Here is a 15,679-nt window from a genome sequence, read left to right on the forward strand (position 1 = left end):
AAAAGTGTGATTGTATATAGAGTTTGCATTCAGAGACAATAGGAATCAACCTTTTGAAAACATGTACTGTGGCTAAATTTTTATATTTTTCATCTCATTTAATCCTAATAGATTGTAGTGTCTATTGCCATTTATCAGACACAGCACCTAGCACTAGTGGGAGTCAGTAAGGTAATTTGCTATGACCTCACAGATAATAAAAGGAAAGGTTGGGATATGAACCATGATCTTTCAGATTTTAAAGTATGTAGTCTTCCTGCTTCAGCAATATAAGGAGCATATATTTCAAGTTAGAATTTGAAACAAGTGATGATGTCCTGGACAGAATTTGGGAGTGCAAGATGGGAATTGATTTGGAGAAAAAAGATTCTGAGTTTCTTTTTAAACATGTTAAGTTTGAAGCAGTAATGAAGCATCACTTATCTGTCCATTTATTCATTATCCATGGTTAACTTCATTTTTAAGTTTTTTGTTTTGAAACACAGAAAGGGACAAGTATTCAACTCAATATCATGGCAAAATTGGCACTTTGTAACCACCAATTAAGTTTAAAGACACAAGCATTACCAACCTCAAAGAATTTCCCTTCATAGCCTCTCAACTGTTACCTGCTTTCTCTCAACCAACCTTAGCTGACATTTTTATGCTAATGGTAAAAATTTCCTTGTTTTTCTTTATGTTTAACCACCTGAACTAGCATCCATATATACTATACATTTGTTTTTCCTTTATTTTTCATATTCTATATAAATGAAAACATAGAGATTATAGTCTTCTTATACTTTCTTTTGCTCAAAATTATGATTGTGAGATTCAATCGTGTTTTATTTGTGTAGCTGTGGTTTGTTGAATTTCATTGCCATGTGGTAACTTTAAATAATTTAAAACTTGCAAAATATTTTTAACAATTTTAAAATTTATTTTAACATTATTTTATTGATAGACATTTGAGTTATTTCCAGGTTTGGGCTTTTACACATTTTTGTATGTATTTCTTGATATATGCATGCAAGCATATCTGTTCAGTAGGAGTGAACTTTCTAGATCTGATTATATGTCAGTATTTAAACTTAGTAGATACCAGCCTGTTTCCAAAGTGGTTGTTCCAGTTTACACTCTTTCCACCAGTGTATGAAGGATTCCTTTGCTTCAGATATTGGTATCATTGTCTTTTAAATTTTAGTCTTTCTGGGTAGAGTAATAAAAGTTTCCATGTGTTTTAGTAATAGTAATATTTTTACTTTGCTTGGCTCTGATTGTTAATAAAGTTTAATACTTTTTGCATGGTTATTATTTGGATATTGTCTTTTGTTAATTATCTTGACAAATGAAGATATTCTTCTATATTATCATCTAGAAAACTTTTATCCTTTACATTTCAGTATTTAATTAATCTAGAATTGACTGTTGTATACAGTGGAGAGTAAGAGTTGTTCTTCCTTTCCCTTTATGATATCCAGTTGTCCCTCATATGTCACTGATGGGAATGCACAATGGTATAGTCACTTTGGCAGATAATTTGGTGGGTTCTTTCAAGACTAAACATACTCTAACCATATGGTCCAGCAATCGTATTTCTTGGTGATTACTCAAATGAATTAAAAGCTTAAGCCCACACAAAAACCTGCACACAGATGTTTATATCAGCTTTATTTATGGTTACCAGAAAGTAGCAGCCACCAAAGTGTCCTTCAGCAGGTGAATGGATAAATAAAATGTGATACATCCAGAAAATGGAATATTATTCAGGATTAAAGAGAGATGACCTATCAAGCTATGGATAGACATGGAGGAAACCTCAGTGCATATTACTTAGTGAAAAGCCTGAAAAGGCTACATACTGTATGACTTCAACTATATGGCATTCTGGAAAAGACAAATCTATGGAGGCAATAAAAAATAAGTGGTTGTTAGGGTTGGAGGAAGGCATGATTTGGTGGAACTCAGAGGATTTTAGGGTAGTGAAAATACTCTGTATGATATTATATCAATGGGTGTATTTCATTATACATTTGTCCAAATCCATGGAATATACAGCACCAACAATGAACCCTGAAGTAAACTATGGACCTTGGGTCTTGGGTGATTATGATGTATTGATGTAGTTCAGATTTGGTTAAAAAAGAAAAGAAAAGTGTCATTCTGGTTAGTGATATTGATAATGGGGGTGGCTATCCATGTGTGGAGGCAGAGGTTATGTGGGAAATCTCTGTACCTTTTTCTCAATTTTATTGTAAACATAAAACTGCTCTAAAAAATAAAGTGTTAAAAAATTGCTTTTAGTTTCATTGACTTTCCTGTATGGCTTTTCTGGTTTTATTGATTTCTGCACTTTATTGTTTCCTCTTGACTATTTACTTTAATATTAGTTTTCTATTTTTATTTTTCTAATTTCATAAAATGGAAGTATAGGTAATTTATTGATTTGAAACTTCTGTTATTTTGTGATATAAGTATTAAATGCTATGAATATTTTTCTAAGGTATGCTTTGGCTGCATCCCATACATTTTGATATATTGTGATTTTATTTATCCTTTAATTTAAAATATTTTCTAATATCCTTTGTAGTTACTTTTTTGAGTCATGCATTTTTTATAAGTATGTAATATTCTGAATTGTGCAATAAGGACACATTTATTTAATGTAGTATAAACAATAGACTGCTTGAACTACATAGAATAGGACAGTAACTATAATATTGTTAATCTGTAATGCTAATCATGGAACCAACAATTAAAGTCATTTGTGCTGAGTCACCTAAACCCTGGTGTCATAAATTGGAAAGATTGTGAAAATGATGTAAATGTTAATTTTGTAATGCATGCTACCATTCTTTGCAAAATTTAGTCTTTTAAATGCTTTTTTTTTTGCCAACTCTTCCTCACTACTTTCTTTTGTAGTGCTAACACTATACCACACTTTGATGCAAGGAGAAAAGTTTCTAATATTTCCTAAAAAGTAATATATTCTTAAATAAATGCTAAAAAATAAAATTGTGCTCTTGTTTGTGGTGACCTCTTTGCTTTATTTAAACCAGGCAAACAAAATTTAAGGAAGAAAAACTACTGGCACTAGGAAATATCATTATACATTCTTTTTGGACAGTGGTGTAACTCTGAATATTTTCCTTGAAAGAATGGGTTTCTCAGTGTGCTAATATTTCATAGATCAGTTAGATATTGGTGAACTGCAGAATTGGAGTGAGAATCTTTTATTTTTTCCTTTCTTAATTGCTAAATGAAATTACTTGTGAGCATTTTTTATCTTTTATACGTGATCAGGATATTTACAAACTTATTGGTGGCTGTCCATTTTTAACTCCCATATAAATTCCTATAAATATCCTTGAGCTTTGTCCAGGACATGGTTAAGTTAGTTGGAAACAACTTGATCTTTTCAGATCTTGCTTTTCAGCTTTGTTAGATGAGACGAGTTACATTTATTCTAGGATTAATTCTCTTTCCTACTGAGGCAAGACGCTTCTTAGTATTCTAATCAATGTTCCTTGAATTATGAGGTTTTCCATCTTGGCTGACAAGAACAGTCACTATTCTCATTCCTGTATGAACATCAGGCATTGTTCCCTCTTAATTTTCAGATGTTTCTTTTCCTGGCTGTGGGTAATGTCTTCACAGCATGTACTAATCACTGCTCAGTTGAGTGCTCAAAGGGGACTGTCTGTAGATCTCTAAAGTTCTGTCTCTCTGCAAGTCTCTCCTCTGTGATACTCTGCCCAGCAAACTCTAGTCACCTTGACTTCCCCAAACTCCCAGCTGTGTCTCCTGAACTCAGGGAGACCACCAGGATCTGACCGGGTTTCCTCTCCCTGTGCTATAGCTTGGTAACATCCTCCAGCTGAGGCGATCCCAAGGCTTACCACATTTGTTTCCTCTCAGGGATTGCTATCCTTTTTTGCCAAGCTGTTTTCCTAAATGCCTGAATCTTTCACTGTTTTGTTTGTTTGTTTGTTTGTGAAAATCAAACCATAAAATGTATGAAAATGCTTTGTAAACTACAAAGTTCTATGTAATCAGTACATTTTGTTGCTATATGAGAATCAGTTGAAACTTAGAGACTGATTGCTCTAGAATATCATAAATATTCCAACATTAGCATTGTATATTATATCTAAAAATTATATTTAAAAATAAAGAAGCACTGGTGAATACCATTATATGATATGGATATATAGAAAGTCAAGTTAGTCTTGACGGTAAGAGAAATTACTTTGTGCTGTAGATGATCCTCTACCACATATTTGAAACTCACTTTAGAGGCTCGGGTTAATTTAGTTGGCATATCTAGATGTTTTCATTTCATGACTACCCTAATCATTATCATCAGTTTATTATTCTTTTATTTTATTCTTAGTCAAATGGAACAGCTCTTCCATTTGATATCTTCTGTTTTTTTCACTAGAAATAGATCTCTGCTGAGAAGAGGGTACAATTTGTCAGTTTTAGCTTACTTGAAGAATACTCCTTTTTACATACTGTAAATAACTATTGGATGTGTTTGTTTTTATGTTGCAGGTATACGAAGTCTGGGGTAAGACCTGCAGAAATTTCCTTTAAGGTAGGGGTACGCATATTTTTAATTTTCATTTGTTCAGAGCTATTTATACAAAGCATAATGAAGGGCTTCTTCTGAAAAATTTGACCTTATCAAAATATAAATTATAAAGAAAAAAACTCACTCACCTTGAGACAAGCTTTTCAAAGACAATTAGATATAGCCCCTCTTTAAAGCTTCTTTGGTGTCATCTTAAATCATAAATTACTAAGATTTTAAATAAGTGAAAGATTATTTTTTTCCTTCATATGCTTCATCTTCAGGCACTTGATGAGCATATGCTAATACAAAAAAATCAAAGGTTGATTTTTTAATGAAAAAAATAGTACAAATCACATGAGATACTTGCTTAATATTAGATATTCCCTAAGACTATTCCTGACAAAGCCCATGCAGACAGTAATAGGAAGGCTAGCATTCACAGAAGGGTTTGAACAGCTTTATGTTACCTATTTTGGGGCACGTAGTAAGTGAGAAATGTGAGTAGGAAGTGGAGTAAATATAACCTACCATAATTCTAAATATGGATAGACAAATTGAAAGTAAGGAGGAAGATGGTCTCAGGCAGATGTGTTTTTTATGTTTTATGCCATACATGCCCTGCCCTCCTTCAGTTTTGGATAGGTAAGGGCTAATGGGAGCATAATGGCTAATGGTGAGACATGCTGATTACATGGGACAGAAAGTTGATGTTGAATGAGAATTAATTCAGCCCATCCAAATCAGGTGGATTGTTTCAAGAGCAGAACAAATGGTTATTCTGTTTACTCAAGCAATTAATCTGTATAGGGGGTGAGACAGTGTTACTTTTTTGACCAGGTTGACTGGATTTTTTGTAGTCCTGATAAATGATATTAAATATTAAGGTTTAGTATTTTTATAATGGCAAAATGTTTTTTATATCTGTTTTTATATGTAGCTTATTAAATGCCAAGTCAACCATGTAAAATAATCTCCCTTTAGAAACTTGAAAACAACATCTGAAGAGCTCTCAAAGCATTCAACTAAATGTCCAAGGGCTATGATGGGAGGCTCCATGAAAAAGCATATTTAAATAGGTGCAGACTGTCTGATCAATATTGCACATGTTCGATTATAAACCGTACAGCTCAATATAGCAGGTATGGCACATCTGTGCAATAATAGGTAAATTGTTAGAAATGAATAATTTTAATTGTGGCACCTCTTTATTTAAATTGGAAAACTTTTTTATTTCTTTATAATTCTCTTCAATAAGTTATTTTTTTTTCTTAAGATAGATGGGTTAAAAATACGTGACTAGGAGATGAAGATTTCAGTCTAAATTATAATTATTTCCTACCTCTGTTCTGATACATTTAGAATGATTTGTGCTTGTAAATTAGGTATTAATGAAATAAAAATGTTGTAACCATGTGGAACATCAGAATTGCAGTTGAGTGAAGAAGATTCTATAAATTCTCGAAGGATGCTCTATTGCAGCGAAAACTCTTTTGAGCTACCCACTATATGCAAAATTATGTCTTTATACACTTAACTATTAAATTTAAAGTAAGACTTAAAAATTGCCAAAGGGAAGCATTACCAAGAACTGCCTTGTAAAGATAGACATTCTCCTTTTATTACTTTGTGTTTACTTTGTTTCTGAACCAGTCAGTTGCACATTGTATAAAAGGCATAGTGTTTTATAGCCTTCAAATCCACTCCATAGGGGCCCAGACTTAGAAATGTGCAAAGTGGTCCTTGGAAGAGACTTTGAAATGTGCAAAGTGGTCCTTGGAAGGTGAGCTGGTAGCAGTGGTGGTCAGCCTTGCCTTCCTGTCATTCCTTTTAATGTCCTAATCGTAATCCCTGGCTCTTGTCATGCAATAACTTCTACTTCTGCTGACTAGAGGATATTGTGGTTATATTTTTGTTCAGCCAAATGCCCTATTCAATAAAATATATATCTAAACGAGATATATTTCCATCAAAGAGATGCATAGTGACATCATTCCAAAGAAAATTTTCCAACACAGTTTGGTACTGGTTTTATTAAATTAATATGAAATATTGGAAAGCAGAATTTGAAAGAACGTGTAGTTATAATACTTTGAAAATTGCAAGTAACTATTATAAAATTATTTTATATATCCCAAATATTTTAATTTCAGTTTTGCTTTCATTATAGTAAAATCATGGAATTTGGAAATATTTTTTAATACTCCAATCTTTATTGAAGATTACTGATTAAAATAAAATGAATAAATTTGAAAAACTTAGAGTTTACATTTACAAGATAATTTATGTTACCAAAGACAATTTATTTAAAAATTATTGTTATAATCAAAATTCCAAAATAACACACTAAGATTTATTTAGATGCAATACTATATAATTTTGGATAATTAGAAATTTTGAATATTCTTTCTTGAATTTTATTCCAGGTTGTGGCTATGTGCTGCTTTTGACATAAAAAATGTTCTATTTAAGTAGATTAAGTGAAAATCAAATATTTCCAGTGATATATCAGCTAAAAGAAAATTGTTATTAATTCTTAACATGATTCATGATTTTTCTCCAGTGGAGTAAAACTTCCAAGTACATCTCATTTTCCTGCTGGACTTGTCACTGTCCTCTGTGTTCATATTTATTTTTCCCATGTGCTTTGCATTATCATTTGTTTCTGTTCTTAAGAGGACAAACACATTAATATTGTCAAAAGCAAGTCTCCAAATAGCTCTCCTGACGTTTATTTAAATGTTTCATTTTTTCAAGTTATTTCTGTACTGCTATTGAAAAATGAAAGAAGTAAAAAGGAAGAATTCACAGAGTGTAGTTATTGACTAATAAATTGAATATGGATGTGTGGACAGACTACACAAATGAAAAAAAATTAAAGGGGACACTTATGGCAATGTTTGCTTACTTGATTATTTTTTTCTTCTGATATATGGAAACTCACTTTGGTGATCTTTTTCAAGCACTTAAAGCTAAACGGTAGAATTTCAAATTATATTTTCCAACCATTAAAGTATTTTTAGAAGTGTTAATTTGCCAGGGTTTTTGTTTTTTTTCAGCTGTGTAAGACAAAGACATGGTTTGCTAATGAGATACATGTAAAACTTAATGATAGTTAGAACAAAGGATATTTAATTTTAGTGTTTCTTATTTTAAAAAGTTGCTAACAAAAATTTTATGTTACAAGATACAAATCAGCACAAGTACTTATTTTTTGGCAACTTTGGTTCCTGCCAAACAACATAAATGCATTTATTGGCTTATTTGAGGGCTCTAAATATATAGGTCAATATTCACATTTTCTTTTACTGTAAGGTTGAATACTTATGTTTCCCCTTAAATGTTTTTTTTTTCTTTTAGAATTTGAACCTAAAATTGAGGAGCTATAGTAAAAACAGTTTATTACTTATGAGAAATACTCACCCTAAATCCTAGAAATCTCAATTCATGATTGTTTGATTTGTCAAGCCATTAAAAACAAATTTACTTCACCCCAAAGTATTTATCTTCATCATATTTTCTGAAATATATCAGAGTATGAGAGATAATAGAAGCTACAAGTTTTGAAGCATGTAGATCAGTTAATTCCCATTCATTTTCTTTCTCAATGTCAGAGTTTACTTGACACAGATTTCTTTTACCTGGGCTGTTTTTGCAAATATTACTCTATGGCTAATAAATAGATTGGAGAGATTTTTACATGTAAATAAAATCAATCATATCATTTTAGCCAAAAATGACTAAAATGCTTTTGCTTTAAAATTGTTTGCTAAAATTATATTTGAATTTAGAATCAATTCATTTACTCTTAAAATGGAAAATGATCCCAAGTGGAAAAATAACTTGAACACTCTGAACAGTATAGTCATATCATTCACATATATGATTCTCCAAAGAATAAATTGGCTATAAAAAAAATGTAAGAGACTTTGTACAAAGATTTACTGTTTTAATTTATGCTTGTTTACCATACCTGACTTTACCAACACCCATACATTCTTCATTCAAATTCTTACTCTTTAAGATCTTTACTGCATTTTTAAAGTTAGTTTGAACAAAATGCAAATTTTATGACTTATCTAAATGTAGCATTTCCAGAGAACCATCTAAGATTTACCTATTCAAGAAAGTTTAACAATGGTAATGTAAAGAAAAGGTTACCCTGACAAAAACAAAAAGCAAACAGAAAATACTGAAAACCACTATAGAAATACCTTATCTGGTATGCTGAGTATGCCAAGCATTATTATATGAATGTCTCTTAAAAATGTGTTTATTAGATTAATATCACTCTGAAAGTTTCTCGAAAGACATTTTTAATTAGTTGTGGCACAATGACAGAACTGATCCTCAGTCTTTTCACAAGTAAACCTTATAGTAAACTGTAATTTAAGTGGCTGATTCCAAACAAATCATACAGTATATTTCATGTCATTTTTTTGTCAATGTAACAGAAGTTTTCATTGTATATAAAATAAATTTTTGAAAAAATGTGCTCCACAGTATTTAGGAAGCATTGACTCCTCTATGTGTGTTTTAGTTTTACAAAGGATAAACAACAGCTAATAGGCATTAATCAAAACAAGCAAAAGTTATGACTGCTGAAGCAGAAATTAGTGAATCCTCATGATTCATACATATAGCATCTAGATATGAAAGGAAAGATAAAAAAAAGAACTGAAATAAAAGGATTTGTCTGGGCACAGCATTACCTTCTAATTCAGGATGACTGTCTATAAATTTCTTAGCTTCAAAGAGATTTTTGTATGTACGCTAGTAACTTGTAGTCTTATAAGCGAGAAATTTCTCCATAAATATAACCTAATTTTCTCTCTTTTGTCAATGTAATTAAACACTTTTTGCTTGTTTTCTCTTTCATATACTTGAGAAATTGTGTGTTTTCCGTATAGTGGAGAAACTTTTGTGGCTTTCTACTGTTCTTCTAAACTATTTAAATAAGCATTACAACATTTTCCTCTTCTATTGTTATCATTTTGGACTTTTTATCAGTTATTTATCATTACGTTTCCTCTAGGCATCTACTTATTTTTAAAATAAGCTTATTAAAGCCATATTAAAATCTTAGAAGATTCTAATGATATCCAAATTACAAACAAGTTATATTCCCAATGTGTATTTATTAGATGGATATTTGGACCTTAGAACACATGGACTATACATTCAGCATTATAAATATTTTATTTCCCCAGGTTATATTGGAAAACACTTAAGTCATAATATACTAAAGTAGATTCCACATTTGACCTTATTTCACATTGAACTTAGATTAAAATGTTTTTTTTTTTGAAAGCACTAAGATGTTTAGATTCAGTTTTTAAATGAATATTATGTAAGTAATGAAATTCTAAGATTTGTCATTTAAAAAAAGAGTTAAAGTTTTATAACATTTTAGTTAGTAACCTAGGCAAGTTAATGTGTACAATTCTGATACTTTTCACTTTATGCTGTTGCTCTATCATTGATCACTCTGGAAGGTTTTCCTACTTTAGGTCCTCCTTAAGTCACTTGAAAAACAAAATTGTGATTTCAGGCCTTCAATTTGTCTTCACATTTATGATTTTTTATCCTGGGAAGTAACTTCAACAAATGTTCTGTAGCTTCTCTTTTTAATTTTAGTCCATCAGAAATTCTCAGGAACTCACAATTTTATTCTACACCAGTACAGAAGAAGGGTCTCTTTGCAAAGACAGTTATTTTTGTTTTGTTGGAAAAGTTCCAATAATTCTTTCAGTTTGTTCATTTCCTTTATGAAAAGACTGATGTCAGACATAGTGTCCTATGGTGAAATCCAACATCTTTTCTTTTTTGTCTCTAACTTAGTGAAGTACACTGGTCAACCTCCAGAGTACTCACATGACTTAACAATTATGAGATTAGCACTGAGCCCATGTGAGAGATATTTTTAAAAGTGATAGTAATTTCATTCCTGTAATAATAAATGTTTATCAAACAAAAGAAACCATGGAATCATACCAAATAATCTTGTCATATTATTATTTTAAATGTGTAATCCACATTCTGTCTTCTCTATTTCTGATATTAGATTTGTGTTGTTATGCATTGTAGGTAAAAACAGTTTTCTTCAAACCAAAGTCAAAATAATAGCTCATTCTTCAATAAAACCTCTCTGGGCAATTAGTATTCAGTGTTTTTGTGTATTTGTAGTCACCCCCAGGTTATTTTTTCCTCTTATAATATTACTAATATTTCTAAAATAGTTTAGTTGGCAATTTTAGGTGATGGGAATTTCAGCACTTGCTAGTCTTTTTCTACATGTTACATAGCTGCTATGTACACTCTATTTCTTCCTTTTCTCTTCTAGGCGTTAGCTTCCCCCCCTGCTCTTTGAAAATGTTCATGATCCTTCAGCAATCTAACATCTTTTCCATGGACATGCTTTGGTTTGCCAATGCCCGTCTTCACATGCAATGTTTATTACTTTTCCTTTTTTTTTTATTTTGTGTGCATTTTTATCAGATATAGAATTTCTCTTAAAGTGATTAAAAATAAACTAAAAATAATATATAATATAAATAAATTTAATAGAAATATATATTTAATGGTTAGATAATATAGAAATAAAATTAAACTGTCTTTAAAATACTTTTCATTTATGCAGATTTTCCAGATAAATTAGTTTATTCTTATATATTTTTTTGTTTCTTAAAATCCAGATATTCAAATTTATGATTTATAAAATAATATCTAAGCAACAGAGTATAACTATAATTTCATATGTGGCATACACAAACTGGAATGTTGATCATAGCCACGTATTTTAGAAAGAACTTTTGAAAATCTCTTAATGACAAAAGTCTATAACTTATTTTGTTTTGAAAATGGTGCTAAATGATTATGAATTCCAGTGTTCATTAAGTAAAAAGAATATATGCTATATAAACGATGAAGAAAATAAAGTTCAGGTTTCCTACTGCTTCATTATCCTTTTCTAGTTTTTTTTCTGCTTTCCCTCAAAATTTTGGAGTAACCTAGCACTTATTTCTGGGTTTTTGTGGGGTTTTTTTGTTGTTTGTTTGTTTTTCCTATCCAAACTGTCTCAGTAGGTGTCTCAACTAATTCCATGGCTTCTAAATACAGTCTATTGGTTACATTGCCAGACCTGACCTATCTTATAATTTTAGGATTGTCTGTCCGACTTAACATTTCTACTTGGATGTCATCTTTCTTAGTGTGTCCTGTAAGTTTTATTTGAAGAATAGAGCTGTCCATTTTGATACATTTCCATGGTTTTCATCCTGGTCCAGGTGAACACCTCTTTCTTCTGGCAATAGCCCTTTGAGTGACCTGTTTAATTCTGCCCTTGCCCCTTTACACCTTTTTTCTTGCTCTTTGCAAGAAAGTTCTTTTCTGGCTCTGCCCTTGAATCTCACCCTTCATTGGGATTGTGAAAGGAAAATCAAATCGAATGGAGTTGGTATTGCTAAGAGAGTTCTCTAAAGTGGAAATGGGAGGGCATTTATGTTTGTCTCAGCCCAGATGGAATCTGAACTTTGACCACTTATTATCTTAATGCAGGCATCCAGAATATCTGCCTAATGTTCCAGAAACTCAAATTCTTAGCGGACCCTTACCCTAAAATAACCTGTGACTGCCTGTTCCTTAAGGACAAATATTTTCTTTCGTGTGTCATGGTCAGTCGTAATTCTTGCCAGACAACTTTAACAACCTTGTAGCTTTTGCCTTTATCAGCCCCTGACTCTTTCTCTTCCCCGGAAGAGTTTTTTGGTTTTACCCAAATCTTTGTCTCCCAAACTGCAATTCCTAAGACCCCAAATAAATTATTTTCTTCTTTGCAGTTTTCTGCATTACTTGGTTGACAGGATGATGGAAGGAATAGCTAAGACAATATATGAGAAGCCACTTTCTAAAAAGTAAAATCCTCTCTAAATTTTAGGTTTTATTTTTCCTAACATGACATTTTGTACACACCCTATGTGATCCATGAATAAATTCATATTTCTCCCCAGATCTGTACCTTCTGCATACTCCTTATCAGTGATGATAATATTACCCACCCAGCTGTCAGAAGAAACCTTTGGAATCATCTGTGATACCTTGTCCAGCCTCATCCTTCATTGTAAATCTATCACCACGTCCTGAAATGAACTTCCTTAATATATTTCAAGCCTGTCATTTCAACTGACAATCTTCTAGTCCATAATAATATTATCTTTCAGTGAACTGAACATTTAATTGACTTTACCGAATCTACCCTTTCTTCCTACCCCGTGCCCAACCTGTGGTCCATATAGCTACAGTCTTTACAAAATCTAAATTAGATGAGGTTACCCCCATGCTTAAATAATTTAATAGTTTTTTTTTAATCTTTAATGTGCACTTAAATCACTTGGGAAGATGGATAAAAAGATTTTGATTAGTAATTATGGGTATAGTCTGAGACTCTGTATTTCTAATAAGTTCCCAGTCAATGCTAGTGTTCCATGGATGATACTTCGAGTGGTGAGGATTAGATGACGCCCAGCTATACATGGACTAAAAACTAAATACTGTCATTGGTCTATAAATTCATATATGGTAGATCTTCTTGCCTTCTTTAACAGCCTCACATCATCTCTTCCCACTTTGCTCCTCAATCCCTACTTTCTGGGTCTTCTTTCAGTCCCTTGAAGGCATGAAGCTAACTTTTGCCTCAGGGTATTTGTACACTCTTCCATCTGTTTGAAATACTACACCTCCTACCCAATACTCACCCTTTTCCAGGCACTTCCTACTCATGTTAGCTGTCTCGGTGTAAATCTCACTGCTTCAAGGAAGTTTTACTGGACTCTAAACGTGCTTTAGTACTTCTTCTTTTACTTTAAAAAAAAATTACATCTATATTTCCCTCTCATAGCACATACCATGGTTACAATTAATCAATTATATTTTCTGTGTTTGAATATCTGCAGTCCCCCACAGATGTAAATTCGTTGAAGGCAGTTTCTTTTCTCTGGTTCAAGACTCTATCCCCATGTATGTAGCACAATAGGTGCTATATTTCCTGCATCGAGCTACATAGTTGATGTTCTACAAATAATTGTTCACTCTGATTATTTATGAAGATTATCCTTTTTCTTGGTAGGAGGGTAGGTTTTATTACCAGATTTAGAATTTTGGAGCCTGGTGAAGGTCCAAATACAAAGGCTAATTGTTTTATCTGCTGTAGGATGAAGAAAGCAAAGAACTCCCTGGTAGTCCCATTCATCAGTGGAGAACACAATGATAGATGGGAGAGATGTCCACTAATTCCTATGGATAAGAGCACTTGGTCTAGTAGCAAACTAGTTACTAAATAGTGTGATGAGAGTAGACAGGATGAGAAGGGCTGGGGAAGCTAGAGTTAAAAATAAAGTTGAGAACATGTGGGAAGAATTATATCCAGCTGTGCTTGGTTGACTGCAATAAGTCGTTCGGAAAAGGAAATTGTCATAATTCAGAGGATGAAGGAGCAGAGTGAAAGCCTCTATGCATGGACTGAAGGAGTGAGGAGGAGACGTTACTGGAATTTGAGTTCAGAGTCAAACCAGGAAAGAACTGTTGCTGAATGTCAAACGAAGTCACAGTGAGGCCAGAAGAATAATAGTCTTGAGGTAGGACAGTTGTGAAAATTGAAAATGCGATGGTAGGCCAGGAATTGAGGTGCACAAGACCAGGCATCTGAGATAAAGCCCAAGGACACTGCAGGACTGCTGTTGATTGTTCTGATGACCACACCACATCTCCTTGGCAACTTCACTGTGCCTCACATGTGATCTTTCTCATGGAGGGCAGTGTAATATGGACAAAACAAGCTGAAGCAGGGAAATCTGGTATAGGAACAAAACACCCACACTCAGGTGTTCAGAAACAGAGATGTGTATTATTTTGGAGTGCTCTATTTGCCTCAATTAACCCACTTTGCTCTTATATTAATCTCAAAGGAGAATATTGCATGGTGTGCTGGGATATATTAATACCCTAATCAATCCTTGGAAAATGTTTGAAATAAGGGAAATTGGCCATGGGGACCCTTCTTTTCTGCTTTCTGTATTTACTACCTACCTCCTAATGGTTTCCTTTCGAAGTCTACTGGATCTCTCCAGCTGCTCTAAACCAGTGCTTTTCAAAAATAAGCAAGCATCAGAATCACCTGGCAGCATTGTTAAACTCAGATCGCTGCTCTCCGACCCCCAAATCAGAATTACTGATTTAGTTGGAATGGGTGGGGCCCAGTAATGTGCATTTCTAACAAGTTCCCACTGGATGCTGATGCTGCTGGTCCAGAGCCACCACACTTTGAGAACAATTGCCTTAAACTGTCTGTCTACCCTGGTACTTTATCCAAATTTGTTGTTCCCTGAGGCAAGAAGTTTATTAACTAAAATCACATGACTCCCCAGATCTGAGGCACATAAACTAAAATCAAAGCTATTTTAGGGCATATAAACTCAGTAAAATTTAGTCATCTGATGAAATGATGTATGCACATATGTGAATGACTAATATCTACAACAATTTCTCTGTCTTCATTAGATATTTAATTGAGTTGGGTCTCTAACAAGAAGAAACTTAGGCAGTGTCACCAAATGGAGGGGAAAGCTTCTAAATTGTGAGGAAGAACTTTCCTGAGCAGAGTGTTGATATATTTGGTAGAAACAAATTTCTTCTTCTGTTGTGGGTCCTTCCTTTACTTCAAAATCTACATGTTCTACAAATCTAAACGTTTTTCTGTTTGTTTGTTTTTCTTTTTCAAATTTTACTATTTTATTTCCAGCAATTCTAGTATAGGTGGTAGCATCGGAATTATGTGTCCAAAGGAGGGGAAGGTAGGGTGATATGCATGTGAATCCATTATAAGTTGCAAACCACCTGTTACATGTATTTTGGCCATCAAGAAAAATATTTCAATGTCAGTTAAGATTTATTTTTCTTTAATTTCCCCAATTTTGAGCATATTGCCTTGTTTGAAAGTGTCTATGAAAGAACCATTTAGTTTTGTCAAGGAACATTGTTCAGCATGGCACTTGTTTAAAAAGTAAATTAGACTCTGGAATACTGCAAAATTACTTTCTCTTATATCACATGTCATTTCAATGAAAATATAAG

General features: G+C 32.7%; 1 protein-coding gene across 49 annotated transcripts in view; it reads left to right on the forward strand.

The window, feature by feature from the left end:
• LOC307184329 (teneurin-2-like) overlaps positions 1-15,679 on the forward strand; it is a 2,867,364-nt gene that overhangs the window by 656,371 nt on the left and 2,195,314 nt on the right. For all 49 annotated transcript variants that reach the window (XM_079917763.1, XM_079917760.1, XM_079917746.1 and 46 more), the window contains one exon: positions 4,534-4,576. The gene's annotated coding sequence lies outside the window, so the exon portion shown is untranslated. The remainder of the gene's footprint in view (positions 1-4,533; positions 4,577-15,679) is intronic.

Source organism: Stenella coeruleoalba (assembly GCF_951394435.1).
Source record: "Stenella coeruleoalba genome assembly, chromosome: 3".
NCBI classification, from domain to species: Eukaryota; Metazoa; Chordata; class Mammalia; order Artiodactyla; family Delphinidae; genus Stenella; species Stenella coeruleoalba.